This window comes from Hippocampus guttulatus, chromosome 9, assembly GCF_054856545.1.
Source record: "Hippocampus guttulatus isolate MCC_2025c chromosome 9, RoL_Hgut_1.0, whole genome shotgun sequence".
Classification (NCBI taxonomy): Eukaryota; Metazoa; Chordata; class Actinopteri; order Syngnathiformes; family Syngnathidae; genus Hippocampus; species Hippocampus guttulatus.
The window spans coordinates 4,025,762-4,042,852 of NC_141269.1; the positions used below are offsets into that span (position 1 = coordinate 4,025,762).

Consider the following 17,091-nt stretch of genomic DNA (forward strand, 5'->3'; position numbering starts at 1 on the left):
GATGGATCGATGCACCGACGGCCTCGTGGCACATGGACGGATAGCTGGATCGATTGGCGGATGACAATGAACATGTCATAGAACAAAGACAAACAAGTAGTCATCGAACCTGTCGTACGTGATGTGGAAATCATGCCACTTTTGCTTCAGCACACCGCTTCCATGGCTGGCCTGTCAATTGGAATAATAGCTTCTTTCAAATAACATCCACTAAAAAATCTACTTTGATCTGAACCCGGCAAACCATCACACTCCCGACCATTGAAGAATCGGCGCTAGAAGCTGCCTTCGGAATTTGACAGAGGTTACCATGGCAACTGTAAAGACAACACAACTCCAACTAAGAGCAGCAGTGTAATTGAGGATGCAACAATGCCTAATGGCTTTTTTATTTTTTTATTTTTTTAATAGCCGACGTGCTCCACGCAAGGGCTTTGGACGGTTTTGCATATATCTGTCATTTGATAAGATTACCACTCCCATTTGTAATGTCCGACCACGCGCAGTGGGGGAAAATATACCTCCTTTGGCAATTTTCTCTCTTTTGTTCCGCTTTTCATTTCCTGTCTGGGATAGCGGAAACACAGGATATAATTGTATTTCTCGCACAGACGGCTTTATCAAGAGCCTGGCCCCTATTTGCATATTGCCATGGACAACGTGACGAAGTCATCCAGGGACATTGCACAGAAGACTTTCGTCTTAATAGCTTGAAATTTTTTTTTTTAATATATAACCCCCCCCCCCCCTTCCCTCCCCCAAAGTGTCACATTGAATTGAGTGTTTAGCAGTGTTGTAGTTGCCTCTGAAACTAAATGTCACTTATTCATCTCCATTCAGGATTGGAAGAAATGTAATGACCCTACAAACAGAGCTATTCATCCTCACTAACTGGTCTAAAATGTTCAAATACAGTCGTATAAATCACATTGATTGTTTTCGCGGCAGTATCCTTTCCATTTTCTGGTGAATTAACGTCAGGCAGTGGAATAGACGAGGTTGATTACCAATTTTTTTTGTATGTTAAAAAAAAAAATCCCCTCAACCGCCTAAAATGGATGTATTGTGTTTTTGGCTCAAAACGGTCTCACTCATGAAACCTTCTTGGATACAAGCCACGTTTTTGATTTTGATTTTTTTTTTTTTTTTGGAATGGGTCAACATGACCTGCTCCTCAGTGTTGTCAACTTGTTAATTCAGCAACATTTCGGTACACCTTCTGGTGCTTATTTTCAAAACAGGAAACTGACGCGCAACAAATGTAGTAGCAGACTTCTGGAGACTCTGATCTTCCAAGCTGAGTAGTTCACCCCTCTGCGTCCAGACTGCTAATGGATGGTGCATACGCAAAGCCACACATGGAAATACAGCGACCCATTTGTATTTATTTATTTATTTATTTATTGGTATCACTTTTCCTCATCATAAATTTAATTTACCACACAAACCATCCAAAAACTGGACGGATGTATTCCATGTAATTACCGTAGATGCTGCCTTAAGGACAAGTCGTACAATTGTTCGGCACTTTACGCTAGGACTATACTTTAAATTCGACCAAAGTGTTCTTTTTCAACATTTTGTGCAGAAACATCAGACAACGCAGGGCAGAATGTGGTGGTCATCGTTTCACTACTGCTTTCGAACAGACTCTTGCTTTTTTGTGAGTCATCTTTGACCCACAGATGAGTCTGTGAGTCACGGTTCACGTTGGCTCAACTGGCCAAGCTTGGGTTTGAGATGGGGCCCGAAATCCCGAGTTACTTTGAGGTGATTGCGTTCAGCAAAGGCACTGAAGGGCGACTTGATTGAATCCTTTCTGTGGATCGCAGAGACAATATGACCCGGAACGGCGTTGCTTCATAGGCTCAAGTTTTACCCTGCCGTGCAGGATGTGTAGGGAGGAAATTGTACGTTTTTGACCTGTTTATGCATCCACACATGCACGTGTAGATGCTTTTTTAGCTTACACCACATTCAAAACTCATCAAATAGAAACGGTTTTAAGACTGAAAATTATTCACAACTTTGTGAAAATTAAGAGTGAAGATCATTTTTATTTAATTCCACGAATTGCATTGTTATTAGCTGCAAATAACACAAAAGTTTGTCAAATCAAATAAAAACATTTGGGTCTCACATGCACCAGGGCATTTTTAGCGATTGTCTTCCAACGGAATCGAACACCCAACATCCAAATTTTCAACCTGTGACACCGGAAGGCCTGTGCCGGGATCGGACCTCTGCACTGTGAGGCCGATGTGCTAACCACTTTTTATCTCATGCCACCCCTTTCATGAATCCATTTTATGAAAAAAAAAAAGAGGCTAAATGAATGCAACAAATACTAAATACTAGTGGACCGTACGCAGTCTGCAGGCCATACTTTGCCAACCCCCTTGCTTGAGACACATTGTGACTCTTGGCTTTTAAAATGCAATAACCCAGTCAAGGGGGTCTCTGATGGTCCGCGGCTTCCATCCTTCCCAGAATACCTCACTCGCAATGTGCGAGAGACACAAAGACGAGAATGCTGCAGAGCTCTCTCAATAATGCATGTGGTGTTTGCACACAGGAGGGAAATGACGTCGAGGGAGAGGAGGCCGCTCTCGCTCTCTGCGGCGATCACGTCCAAATGCTTGGAGTGTAGCAAATGTCCAAAATTGTGTCTATCAAAGGGACATTAGCGGACATTTTAGGAGCAAATGAGTCCCACGGTGCGGACACAGACGGGCAGGCCTTCGTCTGAAGCTGCATTTTTTTCAGGAGGATGGTAATTTGGGGGTTGTTGGTTTTTCACACCCCTGCCATCATATTCATGGGAGCTCAGGGGAGTTTCACACAGAGATTCTCCAGCTTTTTGCATGTATTATCGTATTTGTGTGTGTGTGCGTGCGTGCGTGCGTGTGTGTGTGTGTGTGTGTGTGTGTGTGTGTGTGTGTGTGTGTGTGTGTGTTTGTGTATAAGGGCAAAGGCAAAGCTGGCCAAAAATATTGGTGGAATACACATGAATCAGATACGTAATTTAAATGTATTGGTGTTATTTTGAGGTTTCCCTTGTGACACGTAGCATTTAGCATCGGGTAACCTAATGGAGTCGGTCAGGCCCTCTTGTATCGATTGTATTCGTATGGGTTGACGGCAGAGGGGCAGCCAGCTCTGCCTCAACAGGTATTCCGCAGTTTTCAATTGCACGCCGCCGACGCAAGGTGTCGACCAAAAGTAAACGAGATGTAGATGACCTAAAAGCATCTCCAAATTTTAGCACAGGTGGTGAACCATGATTTTGCTGGATTTGATCGAGGCACAGGCAGATGCGGACGTGTGTGGTGTGTTATATTTCATTCATTCATCATGTAAAAATACATTCAGTGGCCCTACGTGATATCATCAGCAAGTGGACATCTTGCAGTTCCTTCTACTGTAAAATGCACTTGAAATGAGTCTCCTCGCTTCTCTCCGCGCTTAATTTTAAGGGAATGAGCTGGGAACCGCTTTGATTGATCAGGAGTCGGCTGCGTTCCCTCCCACAACGGTGCAAACGTCCACTTCGACATGCGTTATTCTAGCAAAATACCTAAAGAAAGAAAACTCCACCTATCCACACAGTTAAACTGCGCTTTGAGCTCGATGAAAACAGCAACCGTTATATATTAATTCATGGTTAATTTGCCTTTGATTCTGTGTGTATGTATGATTACAGTGTGTCATGATTTCTCATGATTCCCCCACGTCTTACATCATGGATTTGACTGTTACCTCTCAAGCGGAGGGCGCTCCATGACCCACTTCCGCAGTTTAACATTTGATTTGAATGTGAATTTTAATGCGGGAGTTCAAGTGCCTCTATGTGTGTGTGTGTGTGTGTGTGTGTGTGTGTGTGTGGCCACATTATCACAGACCACTGCGTCTGTCGTCTTTTGCCACGGTTCATTCATCCTCTCCCCGCTGGGTCTGAACATCTCCTCAAAAGTTTAACCTGCTCTCGTTGTCCCAGAACTGGCGTTCATCCTCCCGCGGCCGACTTTACACAGAATCCGCGGCGGCTGATTATGTCTAAGCCGCAGCTAAAAGCCGAAAGATGGACTATCTGATCCGGTGTTAGTGTACTTGTGCTTATCATTCTGTGGGGCGGGGAGTTAATCCGAAACGAAAGTCAAATTAATTACACGATGGATTAAAAAGAGCTGCACACCCCTTTCAACATCCCTTTGCCCCCCCCCCCGAGTGAAGGCAGCATGTTTAATGCAAATGTACGCCTCTTTAACATCTTACAAAATTGGCCTCTTCTCTCGCTCACCTCCCCCCCCCCCAAAAAAAAATCTTGTCGTGGCCCGTCTCATCACCCAATTTTTTATTTATTAATTTTTTTACTAGATTCACATACCGGTAATTCAGATTAAGATTAAGATTTTATTTGTCCCACCCTGGGGAAATTTACAGCCTACAGCAGCAAGAATGTGGGTAGAAAGAAGAAAGAAGAAAAAACAAACAAACACCGTTCAATTAAGTGCAATAAACAAAATGGGAAGAAGAAATAAATAAAGTAAAAGGACGAAAAGAAACTCAAACAGGGATATGCGCTAATGGCACTGCGTCCAAAACTGAAGCCCAGTGCGAGGTCACTGATCAATTATTGGCTACAAAATCCTGATCATGTAAAGCTTACTGATCTAATTGTGATTCTGCGGCTGATACCGACTTTGCGATGCAGTCCAAGTAATGTATACTTAGGTAATCTGCATTAATTATCTTCTCACAACAATGCCACAGTGTGATTCAATAAATTTTTAAAAGGCAACACAGACGTGCATACTCGACATTCAAAGCAGTCTTGTTAATTACACTGTCTGGAGTTTTTTTTTTTTCCTCCTTCCCACATGGAGGTCCTGCTCATTCACAGTTTTTAATTGTGTATATAAGGAGCCGTTTGCTTTTACGCCACATGAATATCAATGGCCGTCCAAGTAGCGAAACGCCAAATGAAAAGAGATAAATATTGGCTGGAGGAGTCATTAGAGCAGAGAGGGACTTTAACTCAAGGCCATTAAAGTGAAGGGGTATTTGTTAAAAGTGGGGGTTCAAGCCAGCGTACCCCGACCCGCACACGCACAGAAGGCTAAAATTGAGATTAGACAAAAATGCATACAAGTTGTGGCGGTACATGAAACAAAAGGGGGTTCCACCAAAATCAAAGTCTTATGAACTCAAAGCTGTTGGCAATTTGATATTCAGTCTCTGAAAATATTTTCTCTGAATTGTATTATTCACAGCATCATATGTGAACTTGTCTTACTTTTGCCTTACTTTTGCCTTCGCAAGTGCATCAATATCAAATGTCAAACTTTAGGTGACGGCGGCCAATTTCAGAATGTGACTTGTTATCAGTGCGCCCTCCAGTGGACAAAATTAACTGTTCATTTGATTGAAAATTTGCCAATTAATGTGCTTCTGTCCCCACGGGCCAGTTTTGGCCCCCGGCCCGTATGTGTGACACCCCAGCTGTAAACCCATTATATTCCCACCAGCGGACATTACTTGATATGAAACTGGGTTGCAGGATATTATGCGTGACTTTCACCCCTTTGCACATATTAGGAATGGGAGTCAAAAGGAAAGGTTGCATTCCTCTCCTTTGCGACGGAGCTTCATGGAAGAATGCAATCTTTGAGGCAAATTGACAGTACACGCTCAGACAAAGCCGCTGGTATGTTTCGCACAATTTGTTGTCATTATTCTACTATCATCGCTCCACAATTGCGGCATTTGGCTCCCATTTATTAAGTGTCTCCACTATCTCGTTTGTCCCCATCGCAACAACCGGTGCGTGTTAACGGAGTCAAGTTCCAGGAAGAACCTGATGAATGATCGACTCAGCCAAGCGGATGCCACAATATCCCCGACACCTGCTTTAATAAGGATGTTCTCTTTGAAAGCTCTTCATCATGCATGCCAGCACCCGTTCCTTTTGGCCCAATAGTAATCACTCATAGCAGTTAATTAATGTAGCTTGTCGGGGTAATATTTCCTATTCTTCCCCTTCGGATGTCACATAAGTGCGGCTCTGGCCCGAGTTAGTTATTTTCATATGCTGCCGGTGAGCTCCGGTGCCTGAGGGATCTGACAGATTATGCAGAAGAACAGAGCGGGAATGAAGCAATTTAGCATTGGAAGGAGGGAGAGGGAGGAAGTAAGGAGGCCATATGTGCATTTATTTCTGGCCAACCGAATGCCACTTCTTTCCTCTGAGATGTATGTTGTGCAGTCGCCTGGCCCCGTGGTGTATTAGTGTGCATCTGCTCGCGCGTGGGCACGGCTACAAGTTTACAAAACAGAATTCGAATTGGAAAAAAAACAATAATAATGAAACAAAATACAAGTGGTTGATGAACAGCAAAAACAGCTGTGGATTTTGCAATATGCATTCCATGCCATTTGTTGGTGATTCAATTTGTCATGAATGGTTCAGATTTTCACACATGATAGGTATTAAGGCAGGGCCAGAAAGTGTCGCTGCAACCACAAGTCTACACCATAAAACACATGCAGAGCAGCTCAGCCTCTGGCTAGCAGATGTCATGGCTAGCTGTACTTCACCTGTCAATTTGTCTCCCGTTTTTTCTGATGGCGTCAAAGCGATGGCAAATGCAATTTTTTTTAAAAGTGATTCAATCAAGCGTAGTAATACATTTTTTTTCATTCAGTCAAGAGATTTCACTGGACCATGCACAGATGCAAGAGAGTCCGTGCCAGATGGAGTAAAGCAGCCCCGGAACGTAGCTAACTCTCATCCCATGTTTCGCAGTAATTTCAGTGTTTTTTTTTCTTTCTTTGCTTATCTTAAGCATAGAGTTGATTGATCGTAGATCTGGCATTGTCCTGTTCACAGGGTGTCTCGCATGTGTGCGGGGTACAATGAGATTTGAAGACTGTCGAGGGATTTTGGAGCAAAGTGACACAGAGCCTACCGTGAAATGTGGAGGGCGACGGCTGTTCAGCTGCACCCGGCAAACTTCAATCTGTGCCGGGCTCGGTGAAATCTCAAGACTATCAAGGCATTTTTGAGACAATTGCGCTGTTGAGCAACAGAAAGATTGGTCTCAGTTATGTTCCGGGACTGCTTTTTTTTTTTTTTTTTTTAGGCTGGTGTCTTGCGCCTGTGCTTGGCCTTGTGAAATCTCGAGAGTTTCAAGGCATTCTAAAGTCAAAAAGGGGGAGAGAGCGTCAGAAAGCTTGGTCTCTGTTTTTAGCGTGCTTTTGGCTGCATTAGGTCCAGGGTGTCGTGAATCTCTGAAATCTCAAGATTGTCACGGCATTCAAGAGCAAAATGTGCTGCTTAGTGCCTGAAATATTGGCCTCGATTGCAGGTCATGGCACTCGAGTTCAATTCAAAGAAGTAAAAAAACAACAACAACAACAACAAAGGAGCTGTCCAATACCATAAAACCACCCGGGATGACTTTTATTGTTTTTATCATTGCTGCAACATTTTATTCAATTTTTTGTCTTCCTCTTCTTTTTTTTTTTTGAATAGCGCTAGAGCCTTTAGCCTGCTATTCCAGCTCCAGACTGTTGAAATTGAACAGAGAGCGCATAAAGAGCAAATATGAACGTAAGCTAGCAGCAACACTTGTCGGCGAGCAGGCCGCTTATGTACACAATACCAATCATTTACAGAAGAGATTGCTCTTACCTGAAATGTTAGGCCGTCATCTGGCATTTACAGATTTGCTCTTGCCTTTTACACAGAATCAAAGGAAGACGGGATATTGCCCTTGCCAACTGAGTTTACTGCAAACAACATCATTATGTGAAGTCACTTGCCGGCATCTGTTGTGATGTATAAAATAGTTGTCGGACAACAATAGCTTTCGAAAAAGTGTTCACCAGTCGGGCGGTCGCTCACGATGTTGATGTTTGCCTTGGACATTTTCAAAGGACTGTTAAAAGCCAACAAAAGCAAACGTCCTCGGATCAGTTCTTTACAAAACGCCAGGCAAAAACCACTCCTGAGAGAGAACATGAACCAAAGAGGGCAAAAAAACAATGAGGACACAGTTAAAAGATTAATGACCATTATTTTTATTCTTTATCCTTTATCCACAACTCTCATTTATTGTGCAATAACCTAATTGTTACATGTATTTGTTACATATTTTGATCTCTACTTAAAAATTTCTAGTTAAGAAATTTCTTCCAGAACCAAGTAATTTCGTAAGTAGAGGTACTACTGTACTGTGCTTATTACTGCAACTAAGGGCGAGATTACTGAAATGACAAACACTTTTGTGAAGGTCTGCACTCTCTGTGCCGCTCTTGTTGTAATTATGCAACAAACAGCAAGATGCAGCAGCGGGGATCACGGAATACAGCCAATTAAATGAACCATTTCCCACAGGAAGAGACCAGAGCGGGCACAATAAAAATATATTTTAGAGTAAAATATCTCTCATTAGCGCTGTGAAACACAACGAGAACATTAGACCCCATGTCCTCTCCGGAACCGGTAAACATACAGTAATAACAAGATAGAAGATTAGACAAAACATTTTGGTCTTAATTTGGTAATATGTTATGATTATGCACGAGAAAGCCACCGTGCGTGTCCCATTTGTGCGGGTGTGATGGATGTCCTCTATTTAGAGCGTATGAATAGCGTTTGCGTTACAGCGTGTGGTGAGTAAACACTTGTGTGACTGAAAGGGTTTTGCAATCAGGTGAAAAACTGGCAGCCGCTCCGAGCCGTTCCGCGTCGGCGACGCCTTCAAAAGCATGACGCCGTCCTCCGCAGCCGTTGCTTTCTTTTGTATGCTTCGCCGATCGGATCATTACATGGCTTATTAGTTATACGTACGGTACTGTAATTATAATTACGACTGTATTGTAATTGGAGTCGTTATCGGGAAGAGACGGGCTCACACACACACAAAAAAAAAAACATTGCATGATATTTTCGTTCAAAGTTTGGCGAGTGAGTAAGCAAATAAATTTGGTCTTGCATTAGTTCGTGATGCAAATGAACTGTGTGGATATAAAATGCAATCAGTATTTTATTTGATTTTTTTTAACAGTTAGGTCTAAGGTGAGTGTCTATTTCATTTCAGTATGTTTATAAGGAACTGCAATATCCCCACTTGCGGATGCTGTAAATAACTGAGTGAGCGAGCAAGTTGGGTCTTAGGTTCGTTGGTTAGTTAGATTTGTACACCAATTGTATGTAAGGGATTCTTGTCTGATTCCTAATGACTGACCGATTCACAACAGTGGTTCTAGGCCAAGGTGTACAATCTGACGCCGAGCCAAATTTCTTGAATTCTCTTGGCCATTGGGGAATTTGTGCGCACGCTTGTCATTGTCTTGATTCCCGAATGCTGCACCTTCATGCATATTATGAAGCGCGCCGTGACTCATCGCACCATAATGACTCAGTTTGGGGTGTTCTTATGTAATGTTTAGACTTCCCCCATTTGCATTCGCTACAGCTGTCGTCCTGGTCTGGTTCGCTGGGTTTTGTGTTCTTGTCTACGGGCTTCAGCGTGATTCATTCATATGCGCATGTTGCCATTCTGGCAATACGTGATAGATTGTTGTCATCTGGCTTTCGTCCTGACAAAGTTTGGTGTCGATTGTGCCGTCAGTGAATCGATGGAGAAAACCCAGTGCCACTGTTGTTCGTGAATTCCTCTTCCAATATCAGATTTTATTTTTCCCCTAAAACTGCACAATCCAGTCACTCACTTATACAACTGGATGTGAAATAATTCCAGATATAAACACTAGATTTTCCATGACTTATTTGTTGTTTCAATACTCATGTCTATTGGGTCATTGTCTTGCTTTTTTATTTTTTGGCGGGGTATGTGGATAAATGTGACTAAAAAACGTCTTACACCTAATCAGTTCGTTTGTAATTTGGCTGTCGAGCCTGGTAAGAATCGGTGTAGATTGTACCTTCAGGAAATCTGTTGTTGCCGTTTCGTCGGGAGAAAAAAAATGTTGCCATTGTTATCACCGTGTACACACAACACGATTTGCATAAAGTCTCTGTTCCTATACCAGGTTGTATTTTTCCCGTAAGACATCCAGAAGGAGCCTTTGCAGAATGCTGATGAGCCGCCTTGTCAATAGTGATAACAGCAAAGGCGTTAAAAAGGCAGAGAGGGGAAGCTCGGCGCCCGGCCATCTGCAACCCGCATTTTCAAAAATGCGCATGCAGTTACGGCTGAATTTTCTTATCGTGTTCCTGCGAGTGACAGCCAGGAGCTCCCCTCAGGGAGACTCGGCCCGAGAGTGGCCGGCTTCTTATCTGATGTTGGGCCACGCCGCATCAAAGTGCAGCCCTTGATGACGCTGTAATTACCACCGCCAAAGGCCAGCATCTCAAGGTGAGAGGTGCGGCTTTTATCTATATTTGTCGGTTCGTCGCTCATTTTGTTCCCATATTTCCTTAAAAAGTGGCCCCGCGGCTCTGGTTATTCGAGCTAAGGGCTTAATTACAAAGTGGACCTTTAGACACTGTAAAATGCTGGATTGTTTGCGTAACCCACTTGCTTGGTAGCTGTCAAGTTGTTGCAGTTTGGCTTACTTTTACCCAAGTTTGGATGAAATATTTTAACCCAGCAAATGGGGTTGATTGGATTTGGGCAAGTTGAAGAGATATTTTTAGTGGATGCCGTTTTGGATACATTTTGTGTATCGCACTTAAGTCGAAGCACATTTTATGCAACATTCTTAGAAAATGTAAACTAATGGGTAAAACTGCTGACTTTGGAAATTTCTTCTTCAATTTGAGAAGGGAATGTCAAATACAAAAAAATTAAAATAAAAAGTGGGATTGTGACATTTTCCTCATCAATGCCAATTAATCGGCCAGATGATTTAATCAACAGATATTGCCATTTTAAAAGTCAGCAAAAATCTGCCAATTTGTTTGCGCATCCGCCCACTTAACATTGCAACATAGGACAAAAATAATGACATTCAGACTATCAACCACCACGCTCCCTCAAAAAAACTTGGCAAAAATAGGCTCATTATATTTCTCTGTCGTCAAGTTAAATCCGTTAGTATAAAGTATTGTCAATCAGTCAAATCTTGTGCCGATTTTTAATATTTTAATGTTATAAACATTAAGCAAGCAAAAATAAGTCATACTATCTTACCCCCATTTTAAAAAAATAAATATCGGATTCGGCATCAGCCACAACAAATCCGTATCGGTCGAGGCCTAGTTTCCAGTAGAAAAGTTGAAAGAGTAAAATTTCTGCATTCATTTGGCAATTGGTCTTGTGAAAAAAGTGGCATACTGAAAAGAAAATTCTTCTGCATGAGCCGAAGATTTTGACACGGTTTCTACCCTTTAAACTGTACGTGTTTTTTTATACACATACACACCCACACCCACACACACACACACACACATCTAGACAGAACTTGTGTGGTTTATCCTACTTCACTTTGTCCCGTTTGAGCTAAATTTAGATTTCCCAGCAGGAACCTCACGCAGAGCAGGACTGCTTTACTCCTCATTGAGCGAGCATTTGTTGCTCGTCAAAGCGCTGCAGCCGCCGCAGGTTTTAAAAACGCCCACACCTTTGTGACGCTCAGCTGCCGGCGTCCTAATACACTCCGAAATCGCTAACAAGAGGCACCCGCTTTTATCACACGTGGCCTACGGATCAACATGTCCACCGCACGTCTTCACCAACTCTGATACACGCCAGGCGTTTTTTTCGCGCTCAAGTGAACGCCGCTAATCTGCGGCGGTGGCTGGCAACGATGTTTACCTCAGCTCCTCACCATCTTTTTCGTCTTCGTCAAGGGAGGAATAGGTTTGTAGGGAACAAAGAAAAGGGAATCAATAACAAGCATTTCAAATGTTTTTCTTGTCCAAATTGACATCAGCACAAACCAAGCGACGTGACACGACTCTCATCTCTAGCATTTGCGAGCATACCTCTCTAAATAACATGCTAGTACAACTGATATGACATCACACTGTGTTATTAAGGCTGCATCAGGAGAGGGGCAGAAAAAAGAGGTTGTTTCAATTAGCTGTTTTGTTTTGGGGGATTTTTTCGACAGAGCGGTGAATTTAAATGCTACGTTAGCTTAATGTTTGCCGCTGACCGGCTAGCTGCTACATAATTGTCATTTGTGATCAGAATGTTTTCATGTCTGCGTTACGTTTTCATGTTTTGCACTGTGTTATATTGATGTTGATTCGTCGATGTTTTATTTTTGTTTATTTATTTTTCATTTCGTCAGCCATTCTGTCAAGATGGACTGCACTGAAAACATAAAAGGCTGTTTTGGTATTCAAGCTCACTGTTGTGATTTTTATATGCCTGCTTGTTGTGACTTTTCTCCGTAACAGCTTTGTCGGCGGCGCCTTGCTTTCTCCACTTTCATTCCCACAGCGTCTCTGTGGATTAGGCGACCTGCCGAGTGTGTTAGCACAGTCTGTTGTGTGTGCGTGTGCGTGCGGTCTGTTTCACTGAATTCTTACATTAGACTTCTCGCTCACTTGCCTCACCTTTTAGTGTCAACGGAGCACAGAATCACTTTTCTGGCCACCAAAGTCAACAACACTACATATGACTTTGCGCACACACGCACACTGTCTCCTTCAAGCATACACAACCTAAATGGAAGCTGCATGGTGACCAGAATAAATATGTAGACTGTTATGTTAGCTCTTCATGCTAGCCGCTATGTTCTCAGTCACCCAACCATTGGAAACTCCTGACTTTTTGTGAACTAAGGGCTATATTCTCCTGTTTGCGTGGAAATACTTCATTGCTCGCTTGAGCTTGCACGTTTTTCAACCGCACAAATTCTCCTTTCCGGAATTCTGACACACCCAGCATGCGTGACCCGGGAATGAACGTGGATATTCCAGAAAGGTGTGCGTCGCTTGTCGTGGCTTCAAATCACGGAATCATGGATTTTTTATTTGCGCCCATTTGAATCCATTTTTTGACAAGAAGGAACACATGAACAAAGACACGTTAGCGTCCCGCGCTATCGGCTAGCAGTCACATTCCTGTCACGTATAGTCGATCAGAACGGCTGAGCTTGATTTAACCAGTTTGAAAGTTGCTGGTTAATTTTGAAAACACGTATCTTGTTATCAGAAGGTTTTGACCCACGTTAGGTGTTGTTTGTTTCCTCTTTTCTTCAACATTTAGAGCAGAATTGTGATTAAAAAAATATTGGGATAAAACTGGTGAAAATAAGTAAGGAGGGAGTATTTATTCCCCCCAAAGTGAGAATATTATTTTTTTTATAAAACCCAAGTGTTTGCTCTGTCCTCTCATGAAGCCGCTGAGAATCAAAGCCTTTTGTGATTCCTACTTTACCGCTGCATGCACCCAGCTACTCTTCTCTAATACTCACAGTGTTACGAAGGCGATGCTATTGTCTCAGTTTACCTGAATCAATAGTCTATTTGTAAGTATGGCAGAGCAGTTGTTGCTAGATTAATAGGATTAGCGGTGTGTGAGTGTATGCTAATGAGCGAGCAAGTCAATAAAAAGAACAGCAAGTCGTCGGATCCCGACTTCATTGCAATCTTCTGCGGTCTCTCCCGTGCACAATAAAAGCAGAAGCGCAACAACAAGTGAAATGCAGGCGGACGCTTGTAAAGCACAAGCACATATTAAAACCCTTTATCAAGTTGCTCTGTCCTCGGAAATGTTAGTCGATAAAAAGTCATTTGCTTGGATGTTGAGTTGCTTTTTTTTTTTTTTTTTTTAAATGAAGTCAAAACACGCGGCGGTCGTACTTCTTTTTCGGCAACGAGCTCAACAACAGACGCTTTGCGGGTTTGATGAATGAGTCTTTTGTGTGCGCTCCTGGAAGACATTTCTCCGACAGCTGCGAAGTGCTCCAGATAAAATTGCCTCCGATGTTCAAAGGACATGTAGGCTATATTAAGTTTGCTACAGGTTACAAATTGCTTTGGATGTCAACAGAAATGTTCAGCGAAACCTATACGTAAAGTTAGGCTTTGAAGTTTACGGAAACAAGAAGACACCTTGCGTCTCCAAAGGCATCACTTTTTAGTGGGGGCCGTGAAAGAAAGCAAGCTGTTTGCAACACTCTGGATTGCTAAATAATTTAGGAAAAGTAACCGATCCAACTGCGGAGTGACCAATTATATTGATTTGTGAAAAAATATGATGATGACCAAATGTGGACGCGGTGATACGATAGCTTCACTGTCAAGTCAATTGTTTTCGATTTCTATAAAAATCGTCTTGATCTAATCATCTTTTGATGTTCATGACACATACTCTATACAAAGTTTTTCAAAGGCTAAATTATTTGCCAAAAACACATATTAGGTCCATTGAATAATAATTTAGAGCCTATTACAGACCCTTGGGGTACCCCATAAGTGTTGGTTGCGATAAATCGATTTTGATGTTTTCCAAAAAACACATTGGATTTGTTGCCACTGCGAAATTGTCTTTGTCATCATCTGACTCCTCTTCTTATTTCATAGCCATCACACTCAGCCCTTCGCGCAAACACTTGACGCCGGCATTTCAGTTAGCTCGTTAGCGACGGTAGCAATTACATCACCAAAAGCATCTGTTTGACATGGATCATATCAGCCTTTGTTTTGTTTTTTAATGCGCATAAATGATTAGGTAGTCTTCGTGGCTCATTATGTGCGACGTTTACTCTCCTTGCTCACTACACTTTAAAGGCCCTCATCTCTGCAAATGTGACACACAGTATGTTTGTGGCACCGCAAGTTCAATTTAACCCCACGTAGCCTGCACGTGTTGAGGATGTGAGGCAGTGACGGTCGCCGGTCATCGGCGACCGTTTGGATTGTTATTGATTGGCGCTTAAGCCGTAGCGCCGGTCTGAGGCTAGACTGTAATTGTGGCGTTAAAATCGGGAAACATCGCACGTTGAATTCGCGGGCGCCCCTGAACCGATGTGCTTGCCCATTTTGTCTTGAGTCGAATCCAAATGTCTTGATGGATCGTTGCAAAGGCCTCTCAGCTTTACTTGCTCAAGTCACAGAAGGGAGTCCTTGTTTGGTTGGTTTTTGTACAATTTGCTGCAAAATTTGGGGGGGATTATTTTGTGAGTTGCTGCATACTAAATCTTATGTATAACCCCTTGTTGCTGTGACTTTTTAAATGAAAACTCCTTCGGTATTCATTGTTGCCTTTTAGACAAACAAAAAAAAAATCCCACTTATTACATTTTCACCCGTTTTTCTGTAATGTATTTAGTTTTTGCAACCAGTATTTAACATGATTAAAAAGAAACGGATGTTGTAAAACTGTATAACAGTAGTAGTAATAGCAATAATAATAATAATGACCATCCATCTATTTTCCAGTCCGCTTAATCCTCACAAGGGTCGCGAAGGGTGCTGGAGCCTATCCCAGCTGTCATCGGGCAGTCGGCGGGGGACACCCTGAACCGGTTGCACACACAGACGAACAACCCCAAAAAATGAACAAAATACAGATCATGCAGTCCACATGAGCACCCTGTTGAATCCCGGCCAACGCTTTGTTCCGCCCCTTGTAATCTCCTCAGTCACCGCTTTTATTATGAGCAAAGCGCTTCATCACTGCTGAGTCATACAAAATCAGTCATCCCGCTGGAGTGTTGAGCCGAAAGCTGGCATGCCGCATTACGACACGTCTCGCATCTGTCCTCGGTGAAAGCCATCCGTGGGCTATATTTAGCCCACGCACGCAACATTATATGGGTCAAGAATCTTTTTTTTCCCGTCGTCTGCACGTGAAACTTTTTGCTGATCTTCATTATTGTTGTCTTATTAATTAAAATTATATAAAATATATCTATAAAATTGCCATTATTTTGTAATGCTCATTACCATGCATCACCAATCACTGAAACATCTTGACGATCATGCTTAGAATTGTTTCACCTTGGCTCCTTCTCATCCCAACTGCCTCTGACGGTCTCTCAATCTTCCATTCATGTTGCCTATTTTTATAAAAGTGACATTTAATTATTCAAGATTTTATGAGCTGGTATTTGACAATAGAAAGCAAGAATCTGGCTGAACGCTTGCATGAATAATAATGCATTGCAGTGCCAGAAACCTCTCATCAAAATCCTAACAAAAGAGAGATGTGAAGGCTGTTTTGAAATGGAACGGGAAAACAAATGTTGACATTGAAAAAGTCCATTTGTGATCAGAAATATGAAAAACACGAAATACACTTGAAAACTGCTGTCGTCATTTTGGAACAAATTGAACAGGAAATCTGCCATTTGGACTTGTAATCAGCCTTTGGGCAAAAACAAACGAAAAAAAAGAGAGACAAGATGCTTGAAAACATTTCAAGGACCCTTGCCTGCAGTTGAACAGGAAGTCAGCCATTTTGTCCGAAATGGATACCTTTTACTTTGACGCACTGTGCTGTGAAGGAATGCTCCCATCTGAGCCCCAATCATAAGCGGCTATCGGCATAGTTTGATCACTTGCAGGATTCACCGTGACAAAGCGTGAGCGATGGCACCTTCATCGCCGCTCGCGGCCTCACGCTGTTGCACTGAAACCTTTTTTTTCCCTAATAAATATCCGTCCGCCAGCAGTGCCAACGTCCCGGAGTCATCCATCTGAACAACATTGTATCTGTCACTTTCACAAAAGTGTGTAATGAAGTGCTGCCATGAAACAGATTGTGGGCCAAATAGATGTAAAAAAAAAAAAAGAAGAAGAAGCCATCCAGGTAGGAGGGGACGAAGTGGACATTTATTACAACCTTTACGCTCATTCTATTCCCCCGGGAAGGGCGTGCCACCACTGTCTGCGAGGAAATTAATGCGTCTACATCTTTTTTTATGTTACGTACTTTTACAATGTCGTATTAAAACGGCGCTAAATCAAATCATGGTGGCCAACTGGAACGATTCAATATCCTCACGTCCAAGTACCTCCCGCCACCAGGTGTTGACTTGATGTTTGGCTCCGAATCAAAAACAAGCCCGTGGAATTTCTATTAGACGATTGAGATGTCTTAAAAAATAAATAAATAAAATAGGGAGAGAGCAGCCGAGAGGTGGGGAATGTCACCTCCTCCC

General features: G+C 42.5%; 1 protein-coding gene across 7 annotated transcripts in view; it reads left to right on the forward strand.

Annotated features, from left to right (window-relative positions):
- inpp4b (inositol polyphosphate-4-phosphatase type II B) overlaps positions 1-17,091 on the forward strand; it is a 108,614-nt gene that overhangs the window by 55,553 nt on the left and 35,970 nt on the right. The window lies entirely within an intron of this gene.